Source organism: Anabrus simplex, chromosome 4 (genome assembly GCF_040414725.1).
Source record: "Anabrus simplex isolate iqAnaSimp1 chromosome 4, ASM4041472v1, whole genome shotgun sequence".
Classification (NCBI taxonomy): Eukaryota; Metazoa; Arthropoda; class Insecta; order Orthoptera; family Tettigoniidae; genus Anabrus; species Anabrus simplex.
In genome coordinates this window covers 7,754,209-7,766,302 of record NC_090268.1, presented here as the reverse complement: position 1 = coordinate 7,766,302, position 12,094 = coordinate 7,754,209, and positions in this window count along the sequence as shown.

Sequence of the window (12,094 nt, the reverse complement as noted above, 5' to 3'; positions counted from 1 at the left end):
AGAAACAAACTGCTGAAGACCCCAAAAACAAAGGTACCGGTACTCAAATGAACAGTTCTACATGGTTCGAAGCGCGACAGGCTTACATCAAAGCAAGGTCTGAAAAGGTGGAGGGAGGGAACTGGGCATCAGTTGCCGGGGAAGTCGTGTGGGACAACATTCCGACACCTTGCAGTCTCTGAAAACCGTGAAAGTGACGTAAAACTAATAGCATTATTATTGCTAGAACGTTCACTCAGACTGGGACCTCGTGATCGGACAGGTGTACGACAGTGGGAAGGGAGGGACCTGGCGTGATCCATACTGTGTAGCCAACGGGCTCGGTGATTCTTGTTTTAGGATGGAGTACAACTAGACAAGACTAATGGGACGAGAGAGATCCAACACTTGGAACAACGAAGGCAGCGGCAAAAGGCTAGCGTCTCACTGTCTAGTGTGGCATCGGTTATTTTCCTATGAAATCGTCATGAAACCCTCTATTCAGGTATTAGATTGCATAACATATTACATGACTTTGAAATCAGTGAAAATTACTTTTCAAAACCCGTTAAATTTTAAGAATTAAGATGTAATTTTTCTTCAACCTAATAAATTTTTTAAATAATATGGGAATAGAATTAATTGTCACATACTTCTTTATAAAAGTGTAATATCCTATGTTGCTAGATTTTCGACGTATTTATTAGATGTTAAATATATTAAAATGTATTAGTATGTTGTCTCACGCAACACACATACCTAATATAATCTAGGTCGTAAGACCGGATAGGAGAGATGGAAGTGTGGTAACACTCAGCTATGAGCCCCATTAACAAGTCTGAAGCTCAATTACTGTTCGACAGCATCAAACTCACACCTCTACCGTATAAAACTGTACGACTCTCCCACGTGTATGACCCTCCGTGAGTCGCAGATTTGAACGACATTGTATTTGTTTTATCAAAGTACAGTGCTGCACCAACAGCAATGCTCTCAAAATTCATTAAAAATGGAACTCCATTTCCAACCACTAGAGCCTCCATGGTTCAGGCGACAGCGCACCCGCCTCTCACCGTTGGGTTCGGTGGTTCAAATCTCGGTCACTCCATGTGAGATTTGTGCTGGATAAAGCGGACGCGGGTACTCCGGTTTTCCCTGTCATATTTCATTCCATCAAAACTCTCTTCATTTCATCTGTCATTCATCAGTTATTGCCCCAGAAGAGTGCGACAGGCATCGGCAGGCGGTGGCGTGCCAGATGCGATAGGCGTTGACAAGCTTTGTCATCACCCAAAGCTAAATCGGAACCAGAAAATGTTAGAAAAATTGCCAAAAATTGAGAACACTGCTTACGGCGTAGGGAATGAAATTGTCTTTGTTCTCTTCAACTACTAAACTGCAAACTGTGCACATTAATGTACACTGAATTAGTCATCGGGAGAACAATTCGAACGATTGCATGAAAGCCTCACAAATAATGAATGAGTACATTTCTTACGAAAGTTTAAATAAAACATACATTGCTTCACACACACACGCGCGCGCGCGCGTAATATCTAAACGCAATTCAAGAAATCGTTGAAATATTTCAGTGTAATGTATAATTTGGAATGCCATAAACCGATGCATTCCTTCCCCAAAGAAAACATAGATGGGTCATAAATAGGCATAACACAAGAGATATTTCAAGGACAAAATCCTTAAATTTGGGGGGAAATGTACAACCAGGTAATCTTCTTCTGAATACTAGAATAACACAAGTTCGGTTATATTTTAACAGTGAACTGATCTGTAAGTACAGCTCTTGGAGATCATCAGGACCAGTCCCTGGATTTTCAGGAAACAGATATGACAGAGCAGCATCTTCTTCAGTTGCTTTTCCAGAACTTTTCTGTGAAGTACCAGTACGGATTGCAATGTAATTTCAACAAGTCCTATAAGCATCTGCTGACCAAGCAGGTTAGGTCAGTGCGTTGCAGCACTAGTTACAGCTACTTCGGTAGTCTGCTGGGTTCGAATACCCCGTTGGCCATCCTCGAAAATGGTTTCTCGTGGTTTCCCATTTTCATATTCAGGAAAATGCCTTGATGGCACCTTGCTCTAATTTCTAGCCCGTGCAATTACACTTACAGCTAACACCCTCACACAGCATACCTCGGACATTCCTGGCACTAAAAGCCAGATGCTAAAAAATAAAATGTTAATCAATGATTTGTTGTGTCTTCTAGTGAGGAGTGTTGCAGCAGGTATAGGCCCTAGAGAGATTAGCTGACATTAGAAACGTCATGCCCATGCGTGAAGCTGGCGGGTCTAAGCCTGATCTTCGTACAGAGGACCGCATATTAGAATTTAGTGCAGAGGACCCCCAGCAGGAATACTCGCCAAATCGCGGCAGTGGTAGGAGTGGACCGTCCTACGAACATAACGGGAAGACCGACAACATCAGTATCATTGCAGTGTGTTCAGCACTACTGGAAAAAAATTATGCACCGCAGATAGCCTTCTGTGAATAGGTCCATCTTCAAGCCAGAGACTTCATGAATCATATTTTGTTCACAAATGAGGTCTCGTTTACGAGGAATGGCAGCTTCAGGTTTGACAACACGCATGTGTAGTCCGAGAACAAGCCCCATGCTATGCGACGTTCCCACCACAAGGTTCGGTTTTCCCATTAATGTTTGGACAGGGATTTTGGGGAGCATTATCAGAGGATCTGTGATATTACCTCATAGAATGGCTAGCGTATCTTATCTACAGTTTCTAGAAGGCACTCTACCACTACTACTAGAGGATGTTCCACTCCATACGCGACGACATCTGTGGTTGCAACATGATCGAGCACCCCCGCACTTTACGAGTACCAACGCAGTGTGCCGTCACCTGGACGCCGCCTATCCGCAGCGATGGATCTGCCGACAAGAAGTCCCGATCAAAACCCCTTAGATTACTTCTTTTTGGGGTTCATGAAATCTAAGGTTTATCGCAGAGAACTGGGAACTCTGCAAGAGTTCCGAGAATGTGTCTTGGAAGCTGCTCAGGACATCAGTCAAAACAACGAGGCACTGAGGCGGGTTCAAGAGAATTTTCTTCGAAGGTGCCGATCGTGTATTGCCGCCATTGGTGTTTTCGAACACCGCTGTAACAATGAAAACCATTTCCCACGGCCAATCTGGTCAAGTGAGGTATTCTCTAAAACGCACATAAACGCTTTGTCGTTTTTTTTTTTCTATTGAAAAGTAAATACGCTTAGAGTTTTACGTGACTTTTACTTTCGTGATCATAAGCCACAGGACCTCCACTTTTATGTAGAATCCGATCCATAGGACGTGGCTTTTCATTTCGTAAATCCCACAAGTATTGGCCGGGAATCAAACCCGGACTGCCTTGGCGAGAAGCGAGCAGTGATACCACTGGGCTCGTTTCTATTACTTCCCACGTTATCCAGTTTTTACTGCAGGTCAAGGTTTGTAGCAGATTTGGCAGACTTTTACGGCTGGATGTTTTTCTTGACGCCAACTATTAGAGGAGAAATGCCATGTGTTAATGTGGTGGTGGTGGCGGTGATTATCAGAGAGAAAAAATGGAAGGCATCCGACACTGCGAAAAATGAAAATATCGGCGAAAGAAAGACAAGGGCCTCGAAGGGCGTGAAGGTGAAAGACTGTCTAGGCTTAGAAAGTTGTAATACCGTCGGGGTCGGAAAAGAACAAGAGTTAACAAAGGGAGATGGGATAGGGTAGATGAAAGTGAGAAGTCAGGTACAAGTAAGTGGGAGCAGTACCAGGACTCAACTCAGTGCCCCGTGGTCGCTAACCCACGCTCCCAAGTTGAGAGCAGGCAGGGAATACCCTGGATGTCATTCTACTGCCCCCACCGACAGAGGTTTGTGGAGTTAGATAACTTTCTTCCTTAGCATGACATTCCTCTGGTTCATCGATTGTCTGATACTAATGGCACGCAACGCACTGGTTTATCATAGTATAGCACACATTTGATCCCTACTCTGAGGCGCTGATTGATATAAGTAGTGTGGCAGAGGAGTGTTCACGGCCGTCTGCGGCCTGGTCATTCCAGGTCGGGAACTTTGGATTGTTAGATCGGCAGTATAGCACTGTTCGTTAAAAATGAGAAAATGTGCGGTTTTCTTTTTGATTGAGTATTTCATATGATAATATTGCTTGTAATCGTGACGTTCCTACTGACTTCATTGTAATGACCTAGGATGATTTCAGTTGGGAAAACCACAAAGGCAGCCTTTCTGAGGATGTAAAAAGGCAGGTGGAGAGTGATTGTCTGCCATTATCATCAAACTGCCCAACTCGACTGACTGGCAGTAGGAAGTGGGCTTGCCACCGTAATGAAAACTCCCCAAGTTCATTGTAACTGATAGTAGGCAAGGGGACCTGCCATAATAATTCCCTAACCCATTCTTCACGCGAGAAAAGACGTATGGTGAATTTCCCGTCGCGTTTCTCAGTAACTTTACGAACTATGCAATTTAATATATTCGTACAACGTGTAGAGTGTTTAATCTAGAACTCTGAATACAATGTAGGATTCCGTAGCGAAGCACGGGCACATCAGCCCGTCATATCTAAATTATTTTCAGAATCTAATTACGCTGTACCGGGGACCGAAATTAAGGTTGAACCCCTTTCAGAAAACAATCGATAATGTTTGGTAAGAAAACACACGAGTAGCGTTACGAAAATGTTGCAAATCTTGGGCTGGGAAGACTTAGAAGTAAGAAGACGAGCTCCTCGACTAAGCGGGATGTTCCGAGCTGTCAGTGGAGAGATGGCGTAGAATGGCATTAGTAGACGAATAAATTTGAGTGGTGTTTTTAAAAGTAGGAAAGATTACAATATGAAGATAAAGTTAGAATTCAAGACGACAATTTGGGGCGAATATTCGTTTTTAAGGCGAGGAGTTAGTTATTGGAATAATTTACCAAGGGAGATGTTCAATAAATTTCCTAATTCTCTGAAATTATTTATGACTTTACGCCTACTTACTTATCGTGTCCTATTAGTGCCGGGAGTGTCCGAGGACGTGTTCGGCTCGCCTGGTGCAGGTCTTTCTATCTGACTCCCATGGGCGGCTTGCGCTTCTGTATGTGAGATTATGATAATGAGGTAGGGAGAGGGTGAAACGCGGTGTCGGCACGTAGCCCACTCCTCTCGAATAACACCAAGGGGTCTGTTCAAAGCTTTACGTCGTCATCCGACGGACGAATCATCATCAGCAGCATCATATTCCCTCACTCCATTAGAACAATGCGAAGAGGTTTGGATTTGAACCCAGGCTTTTGGCACGTAATCTAGTGATTAGCAATTGTATACCACCAACTTTCCTACCCTGCCGGCCTACATTCCGATGGTGATCCAGGCAAGTGGTTCAGAGTGCTGGTCTTCCGACTCCAACTTGGCAGGCTCGATCCTGGCTCAGTCCGGTTGATGTTTGAAGGTGCTCAAATACGTCAGCTTCGTGTCGGTGGATTCACTTGGACGAAAAGTAACTCCTGCGGGACTAAATTCCGGTACCTCGGTGTCTCCTTAAAACAGAAACATAGTTACTGGTGCGTAAAGCTAGCAATATTATCATAATTATTTCTTCATCCAACGACACTCGAACCGGCTAACCACGGCGTCAGACCTTTATTTTAGAAAATACTAAGTTAGTAACTGATAAGCAATCTGCCACTTGGTGACAGCCCTAAATGTAGATCAATTGTGATTGATGGGTCGCATGCTAAACCACTCAGTCGTTATTGGCACGATAATGGCCGGGTCGCATCCGGCACGGTCGCTTCTGGCACGTAACCACAATTCCTATCCTCGCCGCTTCATTCATTCCATTCCTGATCCGGTCGAATGACTGGAAAGACTGTGGATTTTCATTTCCAACCAGTGTGCCAGTTCTTCTTTTTCTCGTCAACCAGAGAGTGTAAGCAATTATAGGCGAATTTCTCAAAAATACTAATCTAAATATAAAATTTGTGTCTTTTTATCGTTTTTCTTACTTCTCTTAATAAAAAAATTGTATTGATTTTAGTCAAGTTTAAAAAGTGCAAATCATAAATTGCGAATGTCAGAACATCCAAGGAGTGTGAGGTGTGAAAGAGACACTTTCAGGTCATATTTTGTCTCTGTCATTTACGGCATTTCTTTCCTGTGTCTGTCATGTGTATGTATTATCTAATAGTTTGCTGGCTGTATAATTGATGGGGCGAAAAGCCAAATATATTTATAAAAAAAGTATTGTTCAAATCGCCGGGCTGAGTGGCTCAGACGTTTGAGGCGCTGGCCTTTTGCAGGTTCGATCCTGGCTCAGGCCGGTGATATTTGAAGGTGGTCAGCCTCGTGTCGGTAGATTTACTGGCACGTAAAATAACTCCTGCGGGGCCAAATTCCGGAACCTCGGCGTCTCCAAAAACCGGATAAGTAGTTAGTGAGACGTAAAGGCAATAAAAATTTTCAAATCAGAATTCAAGTGATGCGGAAGCCAGAACAGTACATCTGTGAGAGCGCACAGTGAACGAAGCCGAGTGCTCAGTTACAGCATGGTTTAACATCAAACGATCCTTAATGCCATCGAGCAAACACTACATGAGTGAGTTCAGTCAGTTTGTGAATTCCTTTGCAGCGCAGTTGTTTGATAGAGCGTATCCAGTACTTCCATGCTGCAGGCACTCAATTTATCCGTGTTTGGACACAGAATACGTCTATGGCATCGTTGCAATACTGAGTCTCGCGGTAAAAATCCCTGTATGCCAGACTTTGTTCAATAATTTCAAAACTATAAAATCTACCAAAAATACAATAACTGACCTGAAAAGAGCAAGGTTCGAAAAGTCTAATCGGAGCTCAGAGCTCGGGACGGCGACGTCACAGCACGTAATACGTTTTGTTAGGAAAGTTGACTAGGTGCAAGCACATTTGCGAAATAGTCCTCCAATGTCTCAATATCTTAATTTATAGATATTTCAAACTGACTGCAAGCATGAGGAAATGGTGAGTCTGAGTGTAAGAGAGCCTAAAGCCGCTGGTGGTGATTACTGTACAACTGGCAACCTTTAGCATTAATCAGAAGAGAAACAGAAGAGGTTCAAAACTTCGAAAAATGAAGTTACGGGGATAAGGGTTACGAAGGGCGTGAAGGTCGAGGTCGGAGTTGAGCAGGATAGATGAAAGTGATGAGCCTGGCACAAGTAGACTCAGCTATGAGAACCACTGTCGCCAACCCACGTTCCTCGTCCGCCTTTCAGCCGAGCGTGTAGCTGTGAGCTGGCACTCGGGAGATGGTGGGTTCGAATCCCACCTCCAGCACACGGCTTTCCGTTGTTTCCCATTTTCACACGAGGGTCACTACCCTTCCAATCAGAAAATAACTAGACGTTTAATGAAAATGTGCCCAGGATACATTTTCAATATTACATCATTTTAACCAAGGACCGAAGTTATCGCCTTCGGTTGCAAGGTCCAGATATCCTAACACAAAAACTCCCTATACCGCCTGTTAACAAGCAATGACAAGTGAACTAATCGTGCGAGGATCTAAATCTAATAAATAGCGAATATTTTTAATGAGTCACGATCCGGTGCATAAATTGCCAGGTGAACAGAAACAACACACTTCTTAATGACATTTGCACTTCTTGAAGTGAATGTTTTATGTTACCAAACTGTTAGTTAATTTTAAAAACGTACCAGAATTCCCTATCCTTACCAGAGCCAAAAAGTTCCCATCAAACAGATATTAAATACAACAGATTCGGTGGGAAAATTGGCCACACTGCGGCGGAATCGGGTTTTCACTTGGGCACCCGGCCACTCAAGTTGGATTCCTCCAATTATACGATGGCGAGTTTGAAGGTGGAATAGTGTGAAAATTTACATAACATTTTCAAATAAAAATTCCTTACTTAAAAACAACTACATTTCCAACTAGCAAATCTTCCCGCCATGACACTACTAGGCCTGGTTAGAAAACAACTAAGTTGGCAACGCTGCCCTTCACGTTGCCTGGGTCAGGGTTGCCATCCTGCGCCATCTTCAATATTACGGACATCATGACAATGTTATCGTGCGTTTTACAAAAGTATAAATGAAGAGAGTATTTCATTCTTCAGGTGGCAGGGTGACGATATTCGGTGATCTAAACCAGGGTCAGCCAACTGCGTGTACGTGTGATGTCAGGTAACACGTCACACACTCTGCTCGGGCAGCGAAACGAAGTACTTAGTACTGTAACTGAGAAGTGAAGGCTAGAGGGGCGAGGGGAAACACAACGTCATTCCTAGGGGGAGGCCCAAGGGCTGCAGGTAGTACAATGCGGTTATGTGTTGTACATATTTCTCTCCACATAATTTATTGTAACGTAACTTTGTTATGAATTAACATAAAAGTTATAAAGCAACTTTATTTCTACATATACAAACTAAACTAGCCTTTTCCGGTGAATCTTCGGAACTGATATTGAACACAAAATGGCTGTGTTTTACAATATCACCCAATGTAAAAAAAATAGTGCTAATAGTGACAAACAGCACAGTTTTACAACAAAATAGTACAGAGAGTAATCTGTAAACTCAAAACATACGTTTTATCTCATGATATCGATACTTAGTTGCCACTCGTGGGTTTCCTTGTAGTCTTGTTTCGTTTACTAGTTTTGGAATATTTGGAGTTAATGATTGAGGAAACACTATGTTTAAGAGCACATTTCAAATCGTGATCTGACAACTGGCTTCAATGTTTTGGTTTTGTTGATTTAAAATAGAAAAGATTCGTTCACAGGCATACGTGGAACCGAAAATACTCAACATTCTCGCTGCAAACCTATGCAATCGGGGAAACCTTTTTTTAAATATTATGAGCCCAACTACTCCGGAATTGCGCCCTAACATAGAAGGTACAGCATCTGTTGCTATGGAAACTAGTTTGTTCCATGGCAAAGAAGCATTTTCAACAACACTTACAATGCACTTGAAAATGTCAATGCCTTTCGTGGTATTCTTCACAGGCACTAAATCCAGTATTTCCTCCCAAATTGTAAAGTTTTTGTCAACCCCTCGTATGAAAACGGCTAGCTGGGCCGTGTCAGAAATATCTGTGTCCTTGTCAATTGCTAAGGAGTATGCCCGGAAACTTTTTGTCAGTTCTAATAATTGTAGGTGGACATCATCAGATAGGTCTTGAATTTTTGTCGACACTGTGTGCGCGGACAAGCTGGTAGCTTCGAACTCTTGAATGATATTTAGACAAAACTCCTCACCTGCCAGAATTAAACATTCCTTTACGAATTCACCACCACTGAACGGTTTAAGTTTCTTTGCAATTAAATATGAAATTTTACAACTCAGTCGAACTGCTGACTCACTGATCGAATGCTCGACGTGGTTATTTAATTTACCTTTTAGTTCTGTAATTATACGTACCCTTTCCTCGCCTTGATACTGATCATAATCTGCAGCGTGATACAAACTGTAGTGGCGTTGCAAATTATATATTTTTACATACTGTAGCTCTTTTCTACAAACTAAACATTTAGCTGTAGCAATCCCATCATTTTCAACAAATAAATATAGATCTTCCCATAAAGATAAAAATATCGGAGGCGTAGATAGCTTCTCGCACCGTGATGTGCCCGGTTCGTCCATACTTATGTACTGTACGACTAACACTATACGGCTGAGGATACTGATAGGTATGTCAAAATCATTAAAAAAATCTTTTTTCGGAATTTCCTAGATTTAACAATTTGGAGTGTCTGGAAACTTATATTCAACTTTTCAGTTGTTACAGATAACGCTGATGTAGACCTACAGTTAGAGTTATTAGATTTACAGTGTGATAGAGAACTAAGAGATAAGTTTTTAAATAAGAAGGATTTGTGTGGCTTTTTGTGAAAAGCGTCTATAAAAGCCGTAGCCATCAGCATGTATGGCACTTCACGTGTTTACTACAAAGCGAGGTTGTCTCTTCGTCTCCAGTCTACGACAGCTCTCCCCACCTTCTGCGCTCTTACGTCACATGGTCTCTCCGACGTCACACGGTCTCTTTCACATCACACGCCAGCCAGTTGGCCGAGCCTGATCTAAACTGTGCGAGGCACCAGGCCAGATCGTATCTCTGAACAGGCTCAGGAGACTGAAGCCTCCATGGTTTCGACTCGATTCTTCGGGAAGCTTCGTTAGTGTGGTTAAAGGCAGGACCGTGAGGCTACAATTGCTGCCCCCATGGATTAACTCCTGTAGTTTTCTGTTCATAGCATCTACATCATGCTAATATAACCAACCACGAGACCGCGCTGAGCGCAAGAACATAAGAAAATTAGACCATGAAAACGCATGTGGCATATGATCAACAGTTTTCAAAATTATCGTATTTTACTGGTACCGTACCATCTAATATCACACCAATTTCACAATTATCGTATTTTACTGGTACCGTGCCATCTAATATCACACCAATTTCACAATTATCGTGTTTTACTGGTACCGTGCCATCTAATATCACACCAATTTCTCAATTATCGTGTTTTGCTGGTACCGTACCATCTAATATCACACCAATTTCACAGTTATCGTGTTTTACTGGTATCGTACCACCTAATATAACACCAATTTCACAATTATCGTGTTTTGCTGGTATCGTACCACCTAATATAACACCAATTTCTCAATTATCGTGTTTTGCTGGTATCGTGCCACCTAATATAACACCAATTTCTCAATTATCGTGTTTTGCTGGTATCGTGCCATCTAATATCACACCAATTTCTCAATTATCGTGTTTTGCTGGTATCGTGCCACCTAATATCACACCAATTTCTCAATTATCGTGTTTTGCTGGTATCGTGCCATCTAATATCACACCAATTTCTCAATTATCGTGTTTTGCTGGTATCGTGCCACCTAATATAACACCAATTTCTCAATTATCGTGTTTTGCTGGTATCGTGCCATCTAATATCACACCAATTTCTCAATTATCGTGTTTTGCTGGTATCGTACCACCTAATATCACACCAATTTCACAATTATCGTGTTTTGCTGGTATCGTACCACCTAATATAACACCAATTTCACAGTTATCGTGTTTTGCTGGTATCGTACCACCTAATATAACACCAATTTCTCAATTATCGTGTTTTGCTGGTATCGTACCACCTAATATAACACCAATTTCACAGTTATCGTGTTTTGCTGGTATCGTACCACCTAATATAACACCAATTTCTCAATTATCGTGTTTTGCTGGTATCGTACCATCTAATATAACACCAATTTCTCAGTTATCGTGTTTTACTGGTATCGTACCACCTAATATAACACCAATTTCTCAATTATCGTGTTTTGCTGGTATCGTACCACCTAATATAACACCAATTTCTCAGTTATCGTGTTTTACTTGTATCGTACCACCTAATAGAACACCAATTTCTCAGTTATCGTGTTTTGCTGGTATCGTACCATCTAATATAACACCAATTTCACAATTATCGTGTTTTACTTGTATCGTACCACCTAATATCACACCAATTTCTCAATTATCGTGTTTTACTTGTATCGTACCACCTAATATAACACCAATTTCACAATTATCGTGTTTTACTGCTATCGTACCACCTAATAGAACACCAATTTCTCAGTTATCGTGTTTTACTGGTATCGTACCACCTAATATAACACCAATTTCTCAATTATCGTGTTTTACTGCTATCGTACCACCTAATAGAACACCAATTTCACAATTATCGTGTTTTGCTGGTATCGTACCACCTAATAGAACACCAATTTCTCAGTTATCGTGTTTTGCTGGTATCGTACCACCTAATAGAACACCAATTTCTCAGTTATCGTGTTTTGCTGGTATCGTACCACCTAATATAACACCAATTTCACAGTTATCGTGTTTTGCTGGTATCGTACCACCTAATAGAACACCAATTTCTCAGTTATCGTGTTTTACTTGTATCGTACCACCTAATATAACACCAATTTCTCAGTTATCGTGTTTTACTTGTATCGTACCACCTAATAGAACACCAATTTCTCAGTTATCGTGTTTTACTTGTATCGTACCATCTAATATAACACCAATTTCTCAAT